At 39.8% G+C, this 21,751-nt stretch overlaps 1 protein-coding gene and 1 non-coding gene across 3 annotated transcripts in view; one reads left to right on the top strand and one right to left on the bottom strand.

Annotated features, from left to right (window-relative positions):
- LOC124721534 (ras association domain-containing protein 8) overlaps positions 1-21,751 on the bottom strand; it is an 85,345-nt gene that overhangs the window by 57,640 nt on the left and 5,954 nt on the right. The gene's annotated exons all lie outside the window — the stretch shown is intronic.
- Positions 10,696-10,769, top strand: Trnat-ugu. Its single transcript has one exon. It is a non-coding gene; the product is annotated as a tRNA-Thr (tRNA).

The following is a 21,751-nucleotide window of genomic DNA, read 5'->3' on the forward strand; positions in this document are numbered from 1 at the left end:
TACTACTTACAGACGTGACAAATTTATATCTTATGATTGAAAGACCATTATTTACAGAATCAACTGATTGCTAAAAAGTAAAAATAAAAACCCTAAGGCTACTACTGCAAACACCACTGATACAGTTCTATTAGAGCCAGTTTTAAACCACTAATACAAAAGTGTGGGGTTAAATTGTATGATTATTTTCTGTCACTGATTACGTCTTTCATCTTTTGTAATTACTTGTTTATATGAGAGCTGTAGAGCTTCACAGTGACTTATATTAGACTTTAAACATTAGGTTCCCTTACAGCTGGCTAGGTAAGACAGTTCAAAGATTACAGGAATGTAAGGACATATTACCTCCAGTAGACCCACGCTTAGTAAAACACTATGGTCCTCAAATCAACCTTTTGGTTGAGGACAGATTTTCCTTTTCTTTTTTACATCTTTACTGATAGCAATCAGTCAACTGTCAAAATTTGCTAATATACACCCATCACGAGTTAAAATGGAATGACTAGATAACTATAGTTGTGAGGAAGATGAACACCAGAATCATATTCGGTGGAATAAACCTCAGTAAGTGTAACATACACCTCAAAATAGTTGCTTACAGATTTCACACTCAACTAATTCTTCAATATTGTGATGTCTGTCACGAACACTTGAATAGTTGGATTAATTAGAAGAGGAAGAAAATATGACAAAATGAGCTGCGTAATTCCGTCAAAGGTATATTTAGTTAATACATGAGCACCACAAAGATGCTTAACAAATTCTAACAGTGGATTTTACAAGAAATATATGTATGATAAAACAATTACTCTCAAAACACCAACAGTGTATGTTCCATTAAGAGACAAGATACTTATTACTTCCTCGCACATACATCCTATGTAAAGAACACAAAGGTGACATCAGATTAATTTGGGTCCATATGGTAGTACCGTAACAGCCATTTTCCCGCATAGCATATGTGAATGAGACAGAAAACAGAGAGGAGGTGGAGGGATGATACTGTTACACTATGTGCACTAAGATAAATATCTAAAGTTACTAGCAGACTAAATATGCAGATTCAAAAAGTCATATAAATGGGCTACAATGAATAAGAATAGTTAACACAGTGCCATATTTTTTGCCATAAATGGCTCAACAACAAGCTCTTATATTGGGAAATTCTTTAATTAGCACTGAATTATAACTTTGTCAGTGTGTCAACCCAGCAACACACTAGAAGTGCACTTACATATACAGAGTAATGATCATTGACTCAAGAAAAAGGTGTGTGCTTTCTGGATGCCTACTATTATTTCTAATGATTATAACACCAACAGAATGGGTTTGGTTCTGAACCTGTTTTGTACCGTTAAGACAAAACAGCAATCTACGGCATGAGCTCACATCAGTTCATGGCGAAAGGCTGAGAAATTCCATCAGACATTCTCTTTGAAGAAGGTTACAGTCACTGTCTATTAGGACCTTACAGAGGGGAATAGAGGCCACAGGATGACCACACATAGTCGAGTATTGTATAGGTAACCATCTAAATGTTGCAGCGATAGTAACAGAAATGGAGAGAGAGAGAGAGAGAGAGAGAGAGAGAGAGAGAGAGAGAGAGAATAGTAAGCTAGATACTATAAATTTCCTTCAGTTTTCAGAATAGGGGAAAAATTGTCACAATAATTCACATAAATATAATTTGATATGTTACAGCCCATTGTATCTAGAAAGAGGACAACAATGAATGAATGAATGAACAAATAAATAAATGAACGGTGTCTATTAGGGCAGTACAGGTGCGCTGCTTGTTCTTTTTATAGAATGACATACGAAAATCAATTCTACAGTGTGCAGGAAACTAATAATAAAGCTTCAAAGAACATTACAAAACAAACACTCTGGCATACTGACATCCAGTGTACTTTTGATGCACAACAATACTAGCTCATGAGAAATTTCATATAGAGATTGTGTAGTATGCCCACTGAATGAAACAGTAATACCCAACTGTAATTCATCAACAGGCATTAACAAGTTGTGAGCATAGAGCAACATCAGAAGTTGTTTGAACACTCACTGTACTACTACATTTTGGTTTCCAGTAATTATGATCTCTTTTGCTAATGTGAAATCATTGCTATTGTCAGACTGTTTTACAAAAGATGAACTTCAAGATATAGTTGAATTGTGTTTAAGGTAATTCTGTTGTTAGGTAGCTCCCATGGTAGAGGTGTTGGCCAACTACTGCAGGAAAATCTAGGTCCAGAGTACCAGGTCACAAACTTTTTCAAGCCTAGTGCAGATCTGGGTCAGGTAACAGAGGGTGTAGGATCTTTATGCAAGGATTTCACAAAGGAGGATGCCACGGTTATAGTGGGTGGTCCGGGAAACAGCACTGGCGGAGACTCTGAATATTCCATAGAGTGTGACCTGGTGAAGATAACATCAGCAACGAAGCATACGAGTGTGGGATTTGTGTCTGTGTTGAGACGCCATGATCAGCCTCATTTGAACTCTTCCGTCGGGAGGGTGAGCTTGGAGTTGGAGTGGCTGCTTAGGACGGATATAGGGTCCCATATTGGTTTGATTCCTGTGGATGCTATCAATAGGTGGGACTACACTAGGCATGGCCTTCACCTCAATAGGAAAGGGAAGGTAAAACTGTCTGGGTTGACTGCAGAAAACTTAAGGGGAGGACACTGTCACAAGTGGTAAAATACCAGTGGTCACAGGTGTCAGAGGGATGCCTTTTTTAGGATAGGAAAGGGAGAAAGACGAGTTTTAAGAGTGATTGGCAGACACACATGAACAGGAGTCAGATTTTAGCATACAGCCTCCATTTAAACAATGTTTAACAGAAAATAATCAGAAACTGCCAGTTCATCTTCGCCAAAGCAGTTATAATCCCATTAGTATGCAGTATCAGTTATCTTTATTACACCAGAACATTCCGGGACTCAGAAATAAAGTTGATGAACTACTCATTTGTATTGATGAAATGAATTCATCTAACCAGATTGACATAATCTGCCTCTCTGAACATCAAGTGACCACTGGTGTAGATGTGTTAGACATTTCAGGATTTAAGCTAGCTTCCTACTTCTGCAGAGTAGATATGGATGGAGGAGGAGTTGCCACATTTATTAAAAACTGCCATAAATTCAAGAACATTGACATTAATAAATTCTGTTTAGAGCAGTATCTAGAAGCATGTGCAACAGAAGTAAAGTTCCATAACAGATCCTATATAATAGTAACTATTTACCGAGCACCTGCAGGAAATTATATTCTATTCATAAATCATCTAGAAGCTCTTTTGGGTTATTTAACAGGAAGAAACAAAGAAATTTTGATTGCTGGTGACTTTAATACACATTTTCTAATGCAATCTTCCAGTAAACATTTACTGCAGTTAGTAATGTTGTCTTTCAATCTAACTCACACTGTAAACTTTCCAACTAGGATCACTAAATCCTCAAGGACAGCCATTGATAACATTTTTATAGACAAATCAAAGGAACAATAAATGGACTATCAGATCATGACATGCAGCTACTTGTTTTAGATGTAAATTCTAAGCAGATTATCAAGACTGCTAAATCTGAGTACAGGAGAGTAGTCAATCAACCAAAAATTGAGTGTTTTAGAAAACTGCTCAAAGATATGAACTGGAAAGATGTTTACAGTGCTCATGACATGAATGAAAAATATAACACATTCATGAACAATGTCAGTACATGTTTGAAAACTGTTTTCCTCTAAAAGTTACTCAAATTAAACAGAAGTCTATAATAAAACCATGGATTACACAAGGAATAAAGATTTCCTGTAAGACAAAAAGGAAAATGTATCTGTCGATGAAGAATATCTCCAATGCTGATGATATAGCTAAACACAAGGAATACTGTAAAATATTATAAAATGTAATTCAGACATCTAAACAAATGTACTACGAGAAGAAGACAGCAATGCCAGGGAACAAAATAAAAACAATATGGGATATAGTGAAAGAGGAGACTGATTGAACCAGAAAGGAACAGGAGCAAATAGCATTAATGGTAGATGACACATTAGTAACCGATGGGCATAGTGTGGCAAATCTATTTAACAAGTACTTTATATCTGTAACTGATAAAATGGGATTGTCAGGATCAGTAAATAATGCCCTTGAATATCTGAAACTAGCCTTTACAAATAGCTTCAGGTGCATGAATATGTCACTCACTTCACCAAAAGAAATAACTTCCACAATAAAATCTTTAAAAACAAAGCATTCTAGTGGTTGCAATGAAATATCAACAAAGTTAATTAAGGCATGTTCTTGTGAGTTTAGTACAATTCAAGTTACTTGTGTAACCAGTCAATTATAACTGGGACATTTCCTGACTGGCTAAAATATGCAGATGCTACGCCTCTATTCAAGAAAGGGGATAATACCATCAAATTACAGACCAATTTCACTTTTGCCAACATTCTCAAAAATTTTAGAAAAAGTAATGTACTGGCAGCTTCTCAACCATCTGACCACAAATAACATGTTATCAAGAACACAGTTTGGATTTCTGAAGGGTTCTGATATCGAGAAGACTATTTACACCTACAGTGAAAATGTACTTAATTCATTAGACAACAAATTACAAGCAACAGGTATTTTCTGTGATTTGTCAAAGGCATTTGATTGTGTGAACCACAACATCCTTTTAAATAAATTAGAATTCTATGGTGTCACGGGCAGTACTGCAAAATGGTTCAAGTCATACCTCGCTAATAGGAAACAAAGGGTGTCAGTGCAAGGGACTAGTGAATTAAGTCAGCAGTCATCATCAGAATGGGAAGAAATTACATTTGGTGTCCCACAAGGACACATCTTTGGGGCATTCCTTTTTCTTGTGTACATTAATGATCTCTCATCAGTTACACTGCCGGAAGCAGAGTTCGTTTTGTTTGCAGATGACACAATTATTGCAATAAATAGTATGCCAAGTGTAGTTCTAGAAAGATCTGCTAATGATATTTTCATGGATATTAATAAATGGTTTAAAGCCAACTCACTGACATTAAACTTCAAAAAGACTCACTATATGCAATTCAGAACCTGTAAGAGGTTTCCACCCAGCATATGCATAAAATATAAAGAAGAGCAGATAGAAGAGGTTGACAGTCTTAAATTCCTGGAATTACAACTTGATAATAAATTCAGTTGGGAGGAGCACACCACATAACTGCAGAAACACCTTAACAAATCTGTATTTGCAATTCGAGTGTTAGCTGACAAGGGCGACATAAAAATTAAAAAGCTTGCATACTTTGCCTACTTTCATTCCATAATGTCATATGGTATAATATTTTGGGGTAACTCTTCAAATCAAACAAAAGTTTTCAGAGTCCAAAAGTGTGTAATACGTATTATTTGTGGAGTAAATTCACAGACGTCCTGTAGAAACCTCTTCAAAGAACTGGGTATACTAACTACTGCCTCTCAGTATATTTACTCCTTAATGAAATTTGTACTAAATAATATATCTCTTTTTCCAACAAACAGCTCAGTTCATACATACAATACCAGGAACAAAAATGATCTGCACAAGGACTTAAAAGCACTTACTTTAGTTCAAAAAGGGGTCCACTAATCAGGAACACTCATCTTCAACAATTTGCCAGCAAACATAAAAAATTTATGTTACAAATAAAGATCAGTTTAAAAGGAGCCTGAAACTCCTTCTACCCCACTGACGAATTTTTTAATAGAAACAAATGATGTATTTTATATATTCATAACTATTAGTATTGTTATTTCAGCTAAAAAAATGACATGTTCCACATCCGTGATGATCTCGTCAGCACGGATCTATTGAATGAAAAACTAATCTAATCTAACAGCAGAGTTCTCGAACAAAGGTATACAGGAGCTTATCCGCTACTATGAAATGTGCTTTAATTTTTAAGAAATTATGTTGGAAAGTAGGTTCAGACAGTAGCAGTAAGGTGTGTATAAGAAATAAGGGTAAAATGTATTACACTTTTCTTAATAACCACATGCAAGTTAATTGCTGAATTGATCTGTTCATGCAGCTTAACAGCAGTTGGACTATATTGTGAGGCATGGAGGTGAGCCATGCCTGAGTCAAATCTGTGGAATTGATTACTGACAGCTGGCATCTAGCCACTAAAGTTAAATAAAATTAGTTGGCCAAATAACTAAAACGGTGGACTGCACACAACATAATAAATTCTAATAACAAGAAAGAAGTTAATTGCAATTATACTTTCAGGCCAGCTTGCATGTTAGCGTGAGATTCCTTACGTCCAGAGTTAGCAGAAGTGATAGCATCTACTTTAAATACGAGTGAGAACGTTAACACTATGTGACATCATCGTATCTGAGGAATGTCTGAGTGATTATTACAGCATACTCTAATTACAACGAGAAAAGAAAGTTCCTATAGTATTTTCTAAATTAGCAAAACTATTATATTAAATTAAAAATGCTACATTCTAAACTGCTGTCTGTCAGCTCAGAAGCCATTCATTGTGCTGCCTGTGACTGCTGACCTCTCAGGGAACTGTGAAAAGTGGGCCTATAAGATGATCACGGCAATGTGAAGGTGAGGAAAGAGGACTGGTCTGACACACACAACATTGCCCTATCAACTACTGTACTACTTCTGTAACCACTCAAAATCACACAATGTGTGTAATTTTCATGCAGTGTATTTTGTGAGTTACTTAATTATCTAATTAAATATTCAATACACAAATGACTAGGGAAGACAAATGTCATGCTATTTACAACTTCATACAACCCAGGGTCTTTAACTGCTGTATTACATTTGAGGGATTTCTGGTAAATATATTTGGTACATATTGAATGTACACTCCTGGAAATGGAAAAAAGAACACATTGACACCGGTGTGTCAGACCCACCATACTTGCTCCGGACACTGCGAGAGGGCTGTACAAGCAATGATCACACGCACGGCACAGCGGACACACCAGGAACCGCGGTGTTGGCCGTCGAATGGCGCTAGCTGCGCAGCATTTGTGCACCGCCGCCGTCAGTGTCAGCCAGTTTGCCGTGGCATACGGAGCTCCATAGCAGTCTTTAACACTGGTAGCATGCCGCGACAGTGTGGACGTGAACCGTATGTGCAGTTGACGGACTTTGAGCGAGGGCATATAGTGGGCATGCGGGAGGCCGGGTGGACGTACCGCCGAATTGCTCAACACGTGGGGTGTGAGGTCTCCACAGTACATCGATGTTGTCACCAGTGGTCGGCGGAAGGTGCACGTGCCCATCGACCTGGGACCGGACCGCAGCGACACACGGATGCACGCCAAGACCGTAGGATCCTACGCAGTGCCGTAGGGGACCGCACCGCCACTTCCCAGCAAATTAGGGACACTGTTGCTCCTGGGGTATCGGCGAGGACCATTCGCAACCATCTCCATGAAGCTGGGCTACGGTCCTGCACACCGTTTGGCCGTCTTCCGCTCACGCCCCAACATCGTGCAGCCCGCCTCCAGTGGTGTCGCGACAGGCGTGAATGGAGGGACGAATGGAGATGTGTCGTCTTCAGCGATGAGAGTCGCTTCTGCCTTGGTGCCAATGATGGTCGTATGCGTGTTTGGCGCCGTGCAGGTGAGCACCACAATCAGGACTGCATACGACCGAGGCACACAGGGCCAACACCCGGCATCATGGTGTGGGGAGCGATCTCCTACACTGGCCGTACACCACTGGTGATCGTCGAGGGGACACTGAATAGTGCACGGTACATCCAAACCGTCATCGAACCCATCGTTCTACCATTCCTAGACCGGCAAGGGAACTTGCTGTTCCAACAGGACAATGCACGTCCGCATATATCCCGTGCCACCCAACGTGCTCTAGAAGGTGTAAGTCAACTACCCTGGCCAGCAAGATCTCCGGATCTGTCCCCCATTGAGCATGTTTGGGACTAGATGAAGCGTCTTCTCACGCGGTCTGCACTTCCAGCACGAACGCTGGTCCAACTGAGGCGCCAGGTGGAAATGGCATGGCAAGCCGTTCCACAGGACTACATCCAGCATCTCTACGATCGTCTCCATGGGAGAATAGCAGCCTGCATTGCTGCGAAAGGTGGATATACACTGTACTAGTGCCGACATTGTGCATGCTCTGTTGCCTGTGTCTATGTGCCTGTGGTTCTGTCAGTGTGATCATGTGATGTATCTGACCCCAGGAATGTGTCAATAAAGTTTCCCCTTCCTGGGACAATGAATTCATGGTGTTCTTATTTCAATTTCCAGGAGTGTATATTAACACTCAACACAATATTTTCTGTAGAATCAACAATTCCAGATTCACATATTCCTCTCTATTAACAGCAGCTCACAATCAGGTGCTATGCCCAATTGGCTGGTGAACCACATCGCATAAAGTTATATTATTTATGTGACTAAAACTATTAGTTAAATTATCAATAATTTGTTGTGTTGACAGGTCCAGAACATTCGCTTTCTGTGTGTTATGTCCACGGGCTGCAGTGGTTCGGCATCTGTCCTCATTTTAGTGGCAGGTTTACTGTTTTAAGTCACGTATTATGTTCGAGTATAATGATTTTTCTGGAGACTAGAAATCTACTCTGTAGTAAACAGCATGGGTTTCGAAAAAGACGGTCGTGTGAAACCCAGCTCGTGCTATTTGTCCACGAGACTCAGAGGGCCATAGACACGGGCTCCCAGGTAGATGCCGTGTTTCTTGACTTCCGCAAGGCATTCGATACAGTTCCCCACAGTCGTTTCATGAACAAAGTAAGAGCATATGGACTATCGGACCAATTGTGCGATTGGATTGAAGAGTTCCTAGATAACAGAACACAGCATGTCATTCTCAATGGAGAGAAGTCTTCCGAAGTAAGAGTGATTTCAGGTGTGCCGCAGGGGAGTGTCATAGGACTGTTGCTATTCACAATATACATAAATGACTTTGTGGATTACATCGGAAGTTCACTGAGGCTTTTTACAGATGATGCTGTGGTGTATCAAGAGGTTGTAACAATGGAAAATTGTACTGAAATGCAGGAGGATCTGCAGCGAATTGATGCATGGTGCAGGGAATGGCAATTGAATCTCAATGTAGACAAGTGTAATGTGCTGCGAATACATAGAAAGATAGTTCCCTTATCATTTAGCTACAAAATAGCAGGTCAGCAACTGGAAGCAGTTAATTCCATAAATTATCTGGGAGTACGCATTAGGAGTGATTTAAAATGGAATGATCATATAAAGTTGATCGTCGGTAAAGTAGATGCCAGACTGAGATTCATTGGAAGAATCCTAAGGAAATGCAATCCGAAAACAAAGGAAGTAGGTTCGCCCACTGCTTGAATACTGCTCAGCAGTGTGGGATCCGTACCAGATAGGGTTGACAGAAGAGATAGAGAAGATCCAACGGAGAGCAGCGCACTTCGTTACAGGATCATTTAGTAATCGCAAAAGCGTTACGGAGATGATAGATAAACTCCATTGGAAGACTCTGCAGAAGAGACGCTCAGTAGCACGGTACGGGCTTTTGTCAAAGTTTCGAGAACATACCTTCACCGAAGAGTCAAGCAGTATATTGCTCCCTCCTACGTATATCTCACGAAGAGACCATGAGGATAAAATCAGAGAGATTAGAGCCCACACAGAAGCATACCGACAATCCTTCTTTCCACGAACAATACGAGACTGGTATAGAAGGGAGAACCGATAGAGGTACTCAGGGTACCCTCCGCCACACACCGTCAGGTGGCTTGCGGAGTATGGATATAGATGTAGATGTAGATTTCACTTTCAAAACATCATGGAAAAGTGCAATGTGACTTTAAACAGTCCATAAAAGTTATACAAAAATGAGGTCACATGCTCGACCACTGGAGCATGCATTGTACACACATGCAGAAAGTGTATGTAATTGGCATAACAAAGACCTGGATATGCAACAAACTAGCAATAAGCCAGCGAATAGTATTAGTAGCATAAATAACATTTAAATAATGTGTATGCCTCAATGCCTGACGACTAGCACTAGCGGCTCAAAATATGCCGCTAACTGATATACAGTTAATTATCTTTAAAAACTTCATGACTGGTGTTGTTGATATACCTCGATGTGGACAGCTGAAAATACATGCCCCGACCGGGACTCGAACCCGGGATCTCCTGCTTACATGGCAGTTGGGAATGTGAGTCTCATGGGAAGCGTGCAAGGGATAAGTCCCTGCAGTCGCGCTATTCATCTATGTCCTCGGTGGCTAAGATGGATAGAGCGTCTGCCATGTAAGCAGGAGATCCCGGGTTCGAGTCCCGGTCGGTGCACGCAATTTCAACTGTCCACAACGAGGTATATTAACAACACCTGTCGGCAGCTGAGGGTTTCAGTTAGTCATCATTTATTCCAGGGAAAAGCTGCACAGTCATCAACAGTATCTGTTCTTTCGAGAACAGTTACTGTCTTCATATATATATAGTTAAAGGCTACCCAGCCATTGACCTTCGTCTGTGCGAATGCGCACAGGTTGCCCACACTCTTACAGGAATCGTCAAAGCGTGCGCGAGTAATGAGTGGATGGGCGAATGTCTATAAGGTACATTACATATGTAGAATTGTGAACAGTTGGGAATGAGAGTCTCACGGGAAGCATGCAAGGGATAAGTCCCTGCAGTCGTGCTATTCATCTGTGTCCTCGGTGGCTCAGATGGATAGAGCGTCTGCCATGTAAGCAGGAGATCCCGGGTTCAAGTCCCGGTCGGGGCACGCAATTTCAGCTGTCCACATCGAGGTATATCAACAACACCTGTCGGCAGCTGATGGTTTCAGTTAGTCATCATTTATAAGATTTAGCATGCTGGATGACAAGGTACAGAATTATCCCTTAATTAGACAGTTGGGATACTACAGTGGTATGTATTAAGACTAGGAGAAAACTCCTCGGTCTGGGAATGAAATGGCATTGATATAAATAAAATAGTGTTTTAGCTATAATGGAACATGTTGGACAATAATTTGATTCAAGTGACAACTTGATGAGCAGAAGGGTTTTCATTGTATCACTTATGTCAACATAATTTTTTCCATACTTCTTATAGATGATAATGAGTCTGTGCCTTCATTTCCGACAGCTATGGATTGGAGTGGTTAAATTTAAAACTGGTGATATTTCTCTCAAACCATGTGGATGACACCTCAAAAATGATGGGAAAAAAACATTAAGGAAGTACACAGTATGGTACTGGGTGATGGGTGATTAAAGGTGAGTGAAACTGCTAATGTCATAGGTATATCAAAAGAAAGAATATTGCACATTTGACACGAAAATTTAAGTATTGCAAAGCTTTGTGCCACATACGCGTTGCATTTGGTGAATTCTGACCAAAAGAAAATTGAATTCTTAACAATGTTAGAATTATACTAAACTGGAACCAACTTATTATATATCCCAGTTTTTTACTGTGGGTGAGACATTAGTCTACCACTTCACGACTTAGACGAATGACAATAAAGGCAGTTAGTGAAAATCTACACCCTTGCAGCAAACGAGAAGCCCATATCACCAGCCATAAAGACTAAGGCCAGTCTGTCCTGGGATTCAAAAAAGATTTTTCTTAATGATCAACTTGCAAAGAGCGAAACAATAACTAGTATTTACTAAAAATGTCCTCTGGACCAAATGGATGCAAAAGCATGTGAGAAGATGCCTGGACTGTAAAAGTGACGAAGATGATCACATCAATGCACTTGCCAACTAATGCCTTTTGGCAGTGGAAAAAACTGAAAGATTTTCAGAGTGAATTATTGGCAACCTCCATCTTCAGCCTACTCCCCAGCTAAAAGAAATTTGAGGCTAAGAAACATTTTGAAATTAATGATGAACTTAGGGCAGCCCTAGATGAGCATTTTGCAAACTTTAGAAAATCTCATTTAACTGATTGAATTTACTAACTGGGAAAACACTGGACAGACTGGGCTGACTTGAAAGGTGACTAAGTTGAAGTCTTTTTCTGCCTGGCCATGAAATCTCTCTCTTTGCATTAATATGTTGTTTTATTAACAGCAACTGTCAATTGAGAGACCCCCACAGAACCATCATACCTTATCAAAATTGTATTTGACTCCTTTCTCAACACTGCCCTAGAGTCAACTGTAACTGAAACCATGACTTACAAGCAGGTCATTTGCATATGCTATCCAATCTTCAGGTAAATTTCTCCCACCAAAAGCATAAGGATTTACTCGTTTTTGGAGGAGGACAGGGGGGGGGGGGGGGCGGGCAGTGTATGCTGATCCATTATAGTCAGAGTTTTAAAGATGGGAATAGAATCCATTCTCGTGGAGGAAGCATAAACACCTGTTCTTTTGTTATCAGCTAGCATTAAGGAATAGAAAACCTTAAGGTCTTGCCTTCATCGGAGTGTTCTATAATGGGCACTCCTAAAAAAGTAAGAGAGACCAACTGCAGCTAGAAGTAACTAAAACCAAGTGCAAAATAGATGATGCTGCTAGAAGAGGTAGGGTGGAGGGCCCTTGGCCCAGCACACACGATGGGGGACAGTCCAACCCAACTACTCTGGCCTGAAATCAGCTTAAAATGCTACAGCTGACAATAAAAACAACTTTCTCAAACAAAATGAAAAAACAGTTCAACTGCCCATACATTTTCCACCAACATAAACTGCAAAGAATCCACTAAGAGCCAGAAGCAGGGTATGCATTCAACCAGGATGTGAGGGACTGTCTGTAAAGCTTTGCAACAATAATATGGATGGTTTGGCTTATTATACAAGATAAAACTATGAGTTACTCTGGTATGACTGATATGGGGGGGGGGGGGAGGGGAGAACATGCAATAGTGGATTTCTTCCCGTAAGAACAGAAAGAGGAGGAACATGTAGCCATAGCCTTCTTGATAGTGTAGAGTTTATTACAGAGGATAGTAGCCCACCAAATGATGTTTCATCTCGGAGTGAGTGGGGTTTTTCTTTGCATCAAAAGATCTGCACCTGGCATCACCCAAGCGAATGTTAGGTGAGTAATTGCATCTCTAGTCAAACTTTCAGTCAGTTTATTCTCCGAGTAACACATATGACTTAGGACCAAAAGACCAATGAACAGGTAGTATGACTCATGTCAGAGAGCAGATATCACAGGGTGACAAGAGTAACATTGATCAATAGCTAGAGACTGCCCATTTGGTCACTACAAATTAAAAAATGGTTGAGGGAGAACTGTTTAATAAAATGTAGGGTTCTGTTAATAGCCATCACTTAAGTCATAAAAATGCTGTACACCTTAGGAAGTGAGTGTTGTTACTGACCAGCTAGCAACGTAAAAAGCATATCCCATTCTGTCCACTGTTTCAGTGTCTCAGTTAATGTAAATGAAGACACACCTTGATATTCCAGAAGAACTGAGAGGAATAGACCCTAAAAGTCCATGAGGGCATCTGAAACTTTAGATCCTTGAAATAGATTGGTCCTAATTCATGGTCTGGGTGCTAAATAAGGAAGAATGCACAGGAATCCACGAGGGAGCAGAATCTATGGAGGGCAGGTGGAGGTGCCTGCAGAGGGTCTTGAAACACACGTCAACTGGTAAACCACCCAAGAACGTCATGTTCAAGATCCCTTGTACGAAAGAAAAGGATGTTACACTGCATGATTACAAAATTGTCATGTGATGATTGTGTGAGCAAGGGACTGAAAAAAAAATATCACCACACCAGCAAGGAGCCTGTCTACAGGACTCATCTAGAAAGTGCCTGTGGCCTGTCTTAATAATGATGTACTGGGTCCAATAATTTCAAGGATGAATAAACCTGGCAGCTATAATAAAGCTGGGATGAGACCACAGCCTGGTAAATACAGAGTAGGGTACCATGATCCAAACCCCAAGAGGCATGGACAAGGAAGCAAATAGTGTTAAGCTTTTGAATTCAGATAATCTTAAATTCACAAATATGGGTCAACCATGTTAGTTTTTAATGAAAGAGGAGTCCCAAAGTTCAAGGCTGTGGGACATCGTCCAAGCAACAGCTGTCCAAACACAGTTCTGGGTCAGGATACATGACTACAGAAATGTACAACTCACATTTCCACATGAGAACATTGGAAGCCATGGGAAAGGGTTCAAAAGCACAATCCCTATTAATAGCTCCCTAAAGTTGGAGTTCAGGCAAAGCTACGAACTTGGAGCTATACAAAATGCAAAAGTAGTCAACATGCAGTGCAGTGATAACTACTGTTCTGAAAGAGGTCGCTAACCCATTGATAGTAATGAGGAAGAGAGTAACAATCAGCACAGAATGCTGAGGGATGCTTTTCTCTTGGATTTGTGGGGAGCTAAGCAATGTAGCAACTCAGATCTGAAACAACTGTGGGGATAAAAACTGATGATAAAAAACCAGTTGTGAGCCTTGAAAGTCCCAGTCACAGAGGGTAAGCAAAACGAGATGACACCAAGTGGTGTCACACCCCATACGAGTGTTTTTTTTTAACTGCACTGTGATGCTAATGTATAGAGAATGCTGTTCTTCAGAAACAAAATTTACAAAGATCCCTCTGTGCCGAGAACCCAACATAATCACCAGATTCGCACCCTTTCAAGTAATGTGCATAGCACATTAATGATGCTAACTGGTCAATAGCTATCGACTGACATTGGATTTGTTCCCGGTTTAAGGATTAGGATAATTACACTGCCTCTCCATTGTGAAGGAAAACATCTTCTGGTCAAATATGATTGAAGGCTCTGAGTAGATAGAGTCTATCAATCACATTCAGAGGTTTGACTAGCCAATTATGAATCAAATCCAGGCCTGGGGTCCTAACATGAGTCAAGAGCATCAAGCAGTTCCCAGTCAGTGAAAATTTCTTTATATAATTCAGACTTGGGAGGGCTTAAGGATAAGAGGATATCTTCAACTTGTCTTTTATGCAGTTGAAAGGTGGAGAGATAAGAAGAGGACAGCAAAATTGATGCAACATATTCAGCAAGAACTGACACACCTGTACAAATAGCACCACACAGGAGAAGACCCGGAACAGTTGCTGATCTTCAGAAGGCCAGTAGACTATGGGGCTTGGCCCTCACCCGGGATAAAGAGGCACTCCCAGAACGTCATCACAGGTAGAACATAATTTCACATCCGTTGTGGCCTCTTTTAAACTAACATCTTTGAATTTTCAAGGGATACAGAAAAATAACACAATCTACATCATGTGCCTTCTGACTAACAGTCAGGTGTGTTTTGAAAACTTGCTTGGTCACATAGAGTGAGGTATGGGACTAGGAAATACACCCAGTAAACAATAAATGGATGGATGTATGACTATTAATTTGATTAAATGGCTTCATCTGCAGCAGCTGTAAAATGATTATTATTTCCTCTCCCTCCCCCCTCCACACACCACATATTAAAAATTTTGTTTTTTTTTCCTTTAGTGGCAAAATATTCACAGTGGTTAGGAGCACTATTTGTTCCTTATTACACTTTCTGATGATGATCGCATTTAGTTTTGTTGCAAGGCTGAGTTAGAGCCAATTTTCATTGCACCCATTCACTACTTTCATTTCTTCTGCACTTTTAAAAACACACTCTTTTGTATTCTGCAAGTGGATTCCTTGCATATTTCACTTTCTAGTTTCAAAACAATATACTACTCATAACCTGCAAAAGTCTTCTGTGACTTTTCACTCAAAGATATTTCAGAAGTTGTGAGTAATACAATGATATGAAACAAGACAGCTAAATATGCGCGCACGCACATGCACATACGCACACGCATACACACACAATCTGCATACAGATTATGCTTCTTTACAGGAAGGAAGGGACAGAAAATGAAGACTGTCTAATTCACTCCTTTCTGTACAAGAGTTGAGATTAAATTGGAAATAGTCGAGGTGATTTTTATTCCCAATATTACATGTATGAATATTGCTATTAAATGATAATGGGCAGAGACAAGATTTAAAACAAAAACCTATACAGGCAGTTTTCATAAGGACACCCACTTGTTTGTGTAACTACAGCGGAACGTACTCTACTCAGTCCCTCTAAAAAAATCCTGACGGTCCATGTGATGACTGGATGACAGGACTGAGGAGGAGCAAGTTCAAGTACTTTATTGGCAAACATATTTGGTTTTTATTTTAGTGACTGTATTAAATGAAGCACAGGGTTACAGAAAAAAGGGAAGGAAGATTAGGGTATAATGTTCCATTGATAATGAGGTCATCGGATGTGGAGCAAAATTCAGAGAGAAAGAAAATCAGCTGTGCCCTTTCAAATGAACAGTCTCAGTATTTGCTTTAAGTATTCTAGGGAAATGGTAGAAAACCTAAACCTAAATCCAGATGCCCAGATAGGGAGTTGAACACAAGTCCACACTGTCTTACCACGGCATAAGCTCACTCTATAAGAGTTGCTGTAGTAATTTCTAAGAAGTATAAGGGACTTGCCAAAGTTGTTTGTGCCTACTGCTTATGTGTTCATCATCATGTCCAATAAAGTTGCTCTTATGAGAACTGTCAGTCCACTGATTAGTTATCATTGTAATAAGGTTGCCCAAAGTTTATAAGCATCGAGAGCATTCATGTTGAGTCCACATGAAGTGCTTCCAATGGCATCTCTGATGTAATTCTTCATCGAAAGGAACAGACAGCACTGACATTTTCCCGGTACCACTGTGAAATGTTTTAGCAATGGAGTGTCATGGTGGCAGTTTTTGTGTCACTAGTCTCTAACAGTGAATAAATCAAAATAAAATTCTTGGCACACTTCATACCAGAAATTGTTATACTGTCACCACACAGCTTTGCAATATAGTGTTGTGTAACCCAGTACTGCATACAGGGGACTAGTGTAGCAGGGGATACAACCCGTCGGCTTTGGACACTGTCGTCACAAGTCGCCAATCGAGAAGCGATTCTTCTTAGTGTTGTAGCTCCCTTCAGTGGCTGATAAGTGTTTTTTGGCTTTTTAAAAAAAAAAATCTCACGAGATAGAATAAACAGATCCACTTTATTAAGCAATCAGTAAAAAAACGAAACTGAAACATAACAGCAAAAGCGAAAATGGTAAACTGCTATCTGGCGACTTGTGACGCCATTGTCCAAAGCCGACGGGTTGTATCCCCTGCTGCACTAGACCCGCATACAGAGTTGTACTATTACAACACGAGTCACACCTTTCAACATGATTTAATTGAAAATGCCATAGGTATTCTTGCATTTTCATTAGTAGTAGAGAGCTACCTATGAGGAGGAGGATTGGGATATAATATACTGACAATGATCTTATAAGAGAGAGAGAGAGCACGATGTGGATTGATCCAGATATCATTTTTGAAGGACAAGTCTTTTTTAGTACCCAGCAGCTTGTCTGTAGTACTGGGAGTGTTGTTGCTCAGTTTTTTTGTGTGTAAAGACTATTACTGAATATTTAACTGTTGCATTATGTGACAAAGATGTTAGTACAGACAGACGTGAATAATTGTTGATATATTATAACACCTAACTCAAAAGAGAGGTAACAAAAATCAGTATTCAGTCAGTCACAAAAAACCTTGTGACTTAAATAAAATTCATATATTACTGAGTAGAATGGATACATGAGCTGAAACGGCATTTAAGATTTTGCTATAAATATTATTTTATGTTCTAAACACTACTAATCATTTTCTTTATTCCCTTAGAACTCTGAGTACTCTGTCAACATTTGAGATATGTCTCAGACATACTACAATGTTTTTCTTTTGGGTCGCTGTCAAGGGAACAATATTCGTAAAATCACACTAAACACACAGATTATCATTTCTCTACAATTACATAAAACCACCAGCCTTTTTAATCAGACTAAAATCAAGATATAGTTTGACCGCATGCAGGTGTAGTTTACTTCCGATGTTGACTCAGTTTTCCAGACAGATTGAAAGGAGGATAATGGAGATGTGCATTGAGAATAATAGTGTTTGTGGTCCTGGAGTCACCAGAGGGTGTCCATAGTGTGTGCAGTGATAGTCTACAGATATATGAAGAAACAATGAAAATTTATTTTTATGCCGAAAGTTATCTGTTCCATAAACCACACACATCGCTGAGGTGGGGTAGCTTGTGTGCCTCAACGATACAGACAGCCGTATCATTGGTGCAATCACAATGCAGGGGCATATATGAGGAGAGGTGAGACAAATATGGTTCCTGAAGAGGGCAGTCTGGATGATTGACTGTTCTGGCCTTGCAAAATCAGTCAATATGGCCTTGCTTTGCTGGTACTGCAAATGACTGATAGAAAGGGTAAACTGCAGCCATTATTTCTCCAGAGGGCATGCAGCTCTACTGTATGGTTAAATGACGATGGCGTCCTTCTGGGTAAAATATTCCATGTTTGGACCTCCAGGTGGGGCCTACTCAGGATGATTTCCTAAAATAGAACTGGCATTCTATCGACTAGAGAGTGCAATTGGGTCAGCATGTCAGAAAATTTAAAAATGGAAATGGATACATTGAAGTCAGATATATAAAGGATTAGTGAATTTCAATGGTATGATGAAGAGGACTTTTGGTCAAGGCAGTAAAAGGTAATCAACACAAAACAATGCAGGAGTAGGTCTAATAATTAATGAGAAAATACGATAAGCTACTATAAATAGCAAAATGAACGCATTATTGATGCCACGAGAGACACAAAGCCAACATCCACTACAAAAGGATAAGCTAATGCTAACTAGCATCATAGATGAAGAGATTGAAAGAATGTAAGATGAGATAAAAGAAATTATTCATGTAGTTAAAGGAGAGAAAAATTTTAATGTGATGAGTTACTGGAATTTGGTAATAGGGAGAGGAAGAGAAGGAAAAATACTGTAGCAGGAGAATATGAACTAGGGGAAAGGAACGAAAGAGGAAACTGCCGGTAGAATTTTGCACTGAATATAATTTAATCATCAGGGGCAAATGTGGAATTTGACTATAATTTACTGGTTATGAACTGTAGATTAAAATTGAAGAATTTGCTAAAACATAGGAAATTAAGGAGATGGCACATGGATAAGCTGAAAGAATCACAGCTTAAGGAGAGTTTCAAAGCAAGCATCATGCAGTGATTGGCACAGGGGAAAGGAATACAGTAGAAGACAAATGGGTAGCATTGTGAGATAACATAGCAAAGGCAGCAGATTATCAAATAGGTAAAAAAGTAAGACCTAGAAGAAATCACAGAAGATATTGAATTTAGTCAATGAAAGGAGAAAATATAAAAATATAGCGAAGGAAGCAGGAAAAAGGGAACACACACATCTAAAAATTGAGACTGGCAGAAAGTGCAAAATGGTTAAGCAGAAGTGGCTAAAGGACAAATTTAAGTGTACAGAAGCACATATAACTAGGGGAAAGATAGATACTGTCTACAGAAAACTTAAAGATGCCTTTGGAGAAAAGAGAAGCAGCTATACAATTATCAAGAGCTCAGATGGAAAATCAGAACCAAGCAAAGAAAGGAAAGCTGAAAGGTGGAAGGAATATACAGAGGGGTAATACACAGGAAATTAACTTGAAGGCAATTATACAGGAAATGAAAAAAGAAGTAAATGAAGAGAATATGGGAGATTTGCTACTGCAAGAAGAATTTGACAGAGCATTGAAAGGCCAAAGCCGAAACAGGATCCCTGGAGTAGATGACATTCCCTGAGAACTGCTGATATCCTTGGGAGAGCCAGCCATGAGAGTGTAAGCATCCCAATTCCAAAGAAGGCAGCTATGAATATTACCGAACTGTTGTTGTTGTTGTGATCTTCAGTCCTGAGACTGGTTTGATGCAGCTCTCCTTGCTACTCTATCCTGTGCAAGCTTCTTCATCTCCCAGTACCTACTGCAGCCTACATCCTTCTGAATCTGCTTAGTGTATTCATCTCTTGGTCTCCCTCTACGATTTTTACCCTCCATGCTGCCCTCCAGTACTAAATTGGTGATCCCTCAATGTCTCAGAACATGTCCTACCAACCGATCCCTTCTTCTAGTCAAGTTGTGCCACAAACTCCTCTTCTCCCCAATTCTGTTCAATACCTCCTCATTAGTTATGTGATCTCTCCATCTAATCTTCAGCAGTCTTCTGTAGCACCACATTTCGAAAGCTTCTATTCTCTTCTTGTCTAAACTATTTATCGTCCATGTTTCACTTCCATACATGGCTACACTCCATACAAATACTTTCAGAAATGACTTCCTGACACTTAAATCTATACTCGATGTTAACAAATTTCTCTTCTTCAGAAACACTTTCCTTACCATTGCCAGTCTACATTTTATATCCTCTCTACTTTGACCATCATAAGTAATTTTGCTCCCCAAATAGCAAAACTCATCTACTACTTTAAGTGTCTCATTTCCTAATCTAATTCCCTCAGCATCACCCGACGTAATTCAACTACATTCCATTATCCTCGTTTTGCTCTTGTTGATGTTCATCTTATACCCTCCTTTCAAGACACTGTCCATTCTGTTCAACTGCTCTTCCAAGTCCTTTGCTGTCTCTGACAGAATTACAATGTCATCGGCGAACTCCAAGGTTTTTATTTCTTCTCCATGGATTTTAATTCCTACTCCGAACTTTTCTTTTGTTTCCTTTACTGCTTGCTCAAAATACAGATTGAATAGCAATGGGGAGAGGCTACAACCCTGTCTCACTCCGCTCCCAACCGCTGCTTCCCTTTCGTGTCCCTTGACTCTTATAACTGCCATCTGGTTTCTGTACAAATTGTAAATAGCCTTTCGCTCCCTGTATTTTACCCTTGCCGCCTTCAGAATTTGAAAGAGAGTATTCCAGTCAACATTGTCAAAAGCTTTCTCCAAGTCTACAAATGATAGAAACGTAAGTTTGCCTTTCCTCAATCTTTTTTCTAAGATAAGTCGTAGGGTCAGTATTGCCTCACGTGTTCCACCATTTCTACAGAATCCAAACTGATCTTCCCGAGGTCGGCTTCTACCAGTTTTTCCATTCGTCTGTAAAGAATTAGCGTTAGTATTTTGCAGCCGTGACTTATTAAACTGATAGTTTGGTAATTTTCACATCTGTCAACTCCTGCTTTCTTTGGGATTGGAATTATTATATTCCTCTTGAAGTCTGAGGGAATTTCGCCTGTGTCATACATCTTGCTCACCAGATGGTAGAGCATTGTCAGGACTGGCTCTCCCAAGGCTGTCAGTAGTTGTAATGGAATGCTGTCTACTCTCAGGGCCTTGTTTTGACTTAGGTCTTTCAGTGCTCTGTCAAACTCGCAGTATCATATCTCCCATTTCACCTTCCTCTACCTCCTCTTCCATTTCCATAATATTGTCCTCAAGAACATTGCCCCTGTATAGACCCTCTATATACTCCTTCCACCTTTCTGCTTTACCTTCTTTGCTTAGAACTGGGTTTCCATCTGAGCTCTTGATATTCATACAAGTGGTTCTCCTTTCTCCAAAGGTCTCTTTAATTTTCCTGTAGGCTGTATCTATCTTACCACTAGTGAGATAAGCCTCTACATCCTTACATTTGTCCTCTAGCCATGCCTGCTTAGCCATTTTGCACTTCCTGTCGATCTCATTTTTGAGACGTTTGTATTCCTTTTTGCCTGCTTCATTTACTGCATTTTTATATTTTCTCCTTTCATCAATTAAATTCAATATTTCTTCTGTCACCCAAGGATTTTTACTAGCCCTCGTCTTTTTACCTACTTGATCCTCTGCTGCCTTCACTA

The sequence above is a fragment of the Schistocerca piceifrons genome, chromosome X (assembly GCF_021461385.2).
Source record: "Schistocerca piceifrons isolate TAMUIC-IGC-003096 chromosome X, iqSchPice1.1, whole genome shotgun sequence".
Lineage (NCBI taxonomy): Eukaryota > Metazoa > Arthropoda > Insecta > Orthoptera > Acrididae > Schistocerca > Schistocerca piceifrons.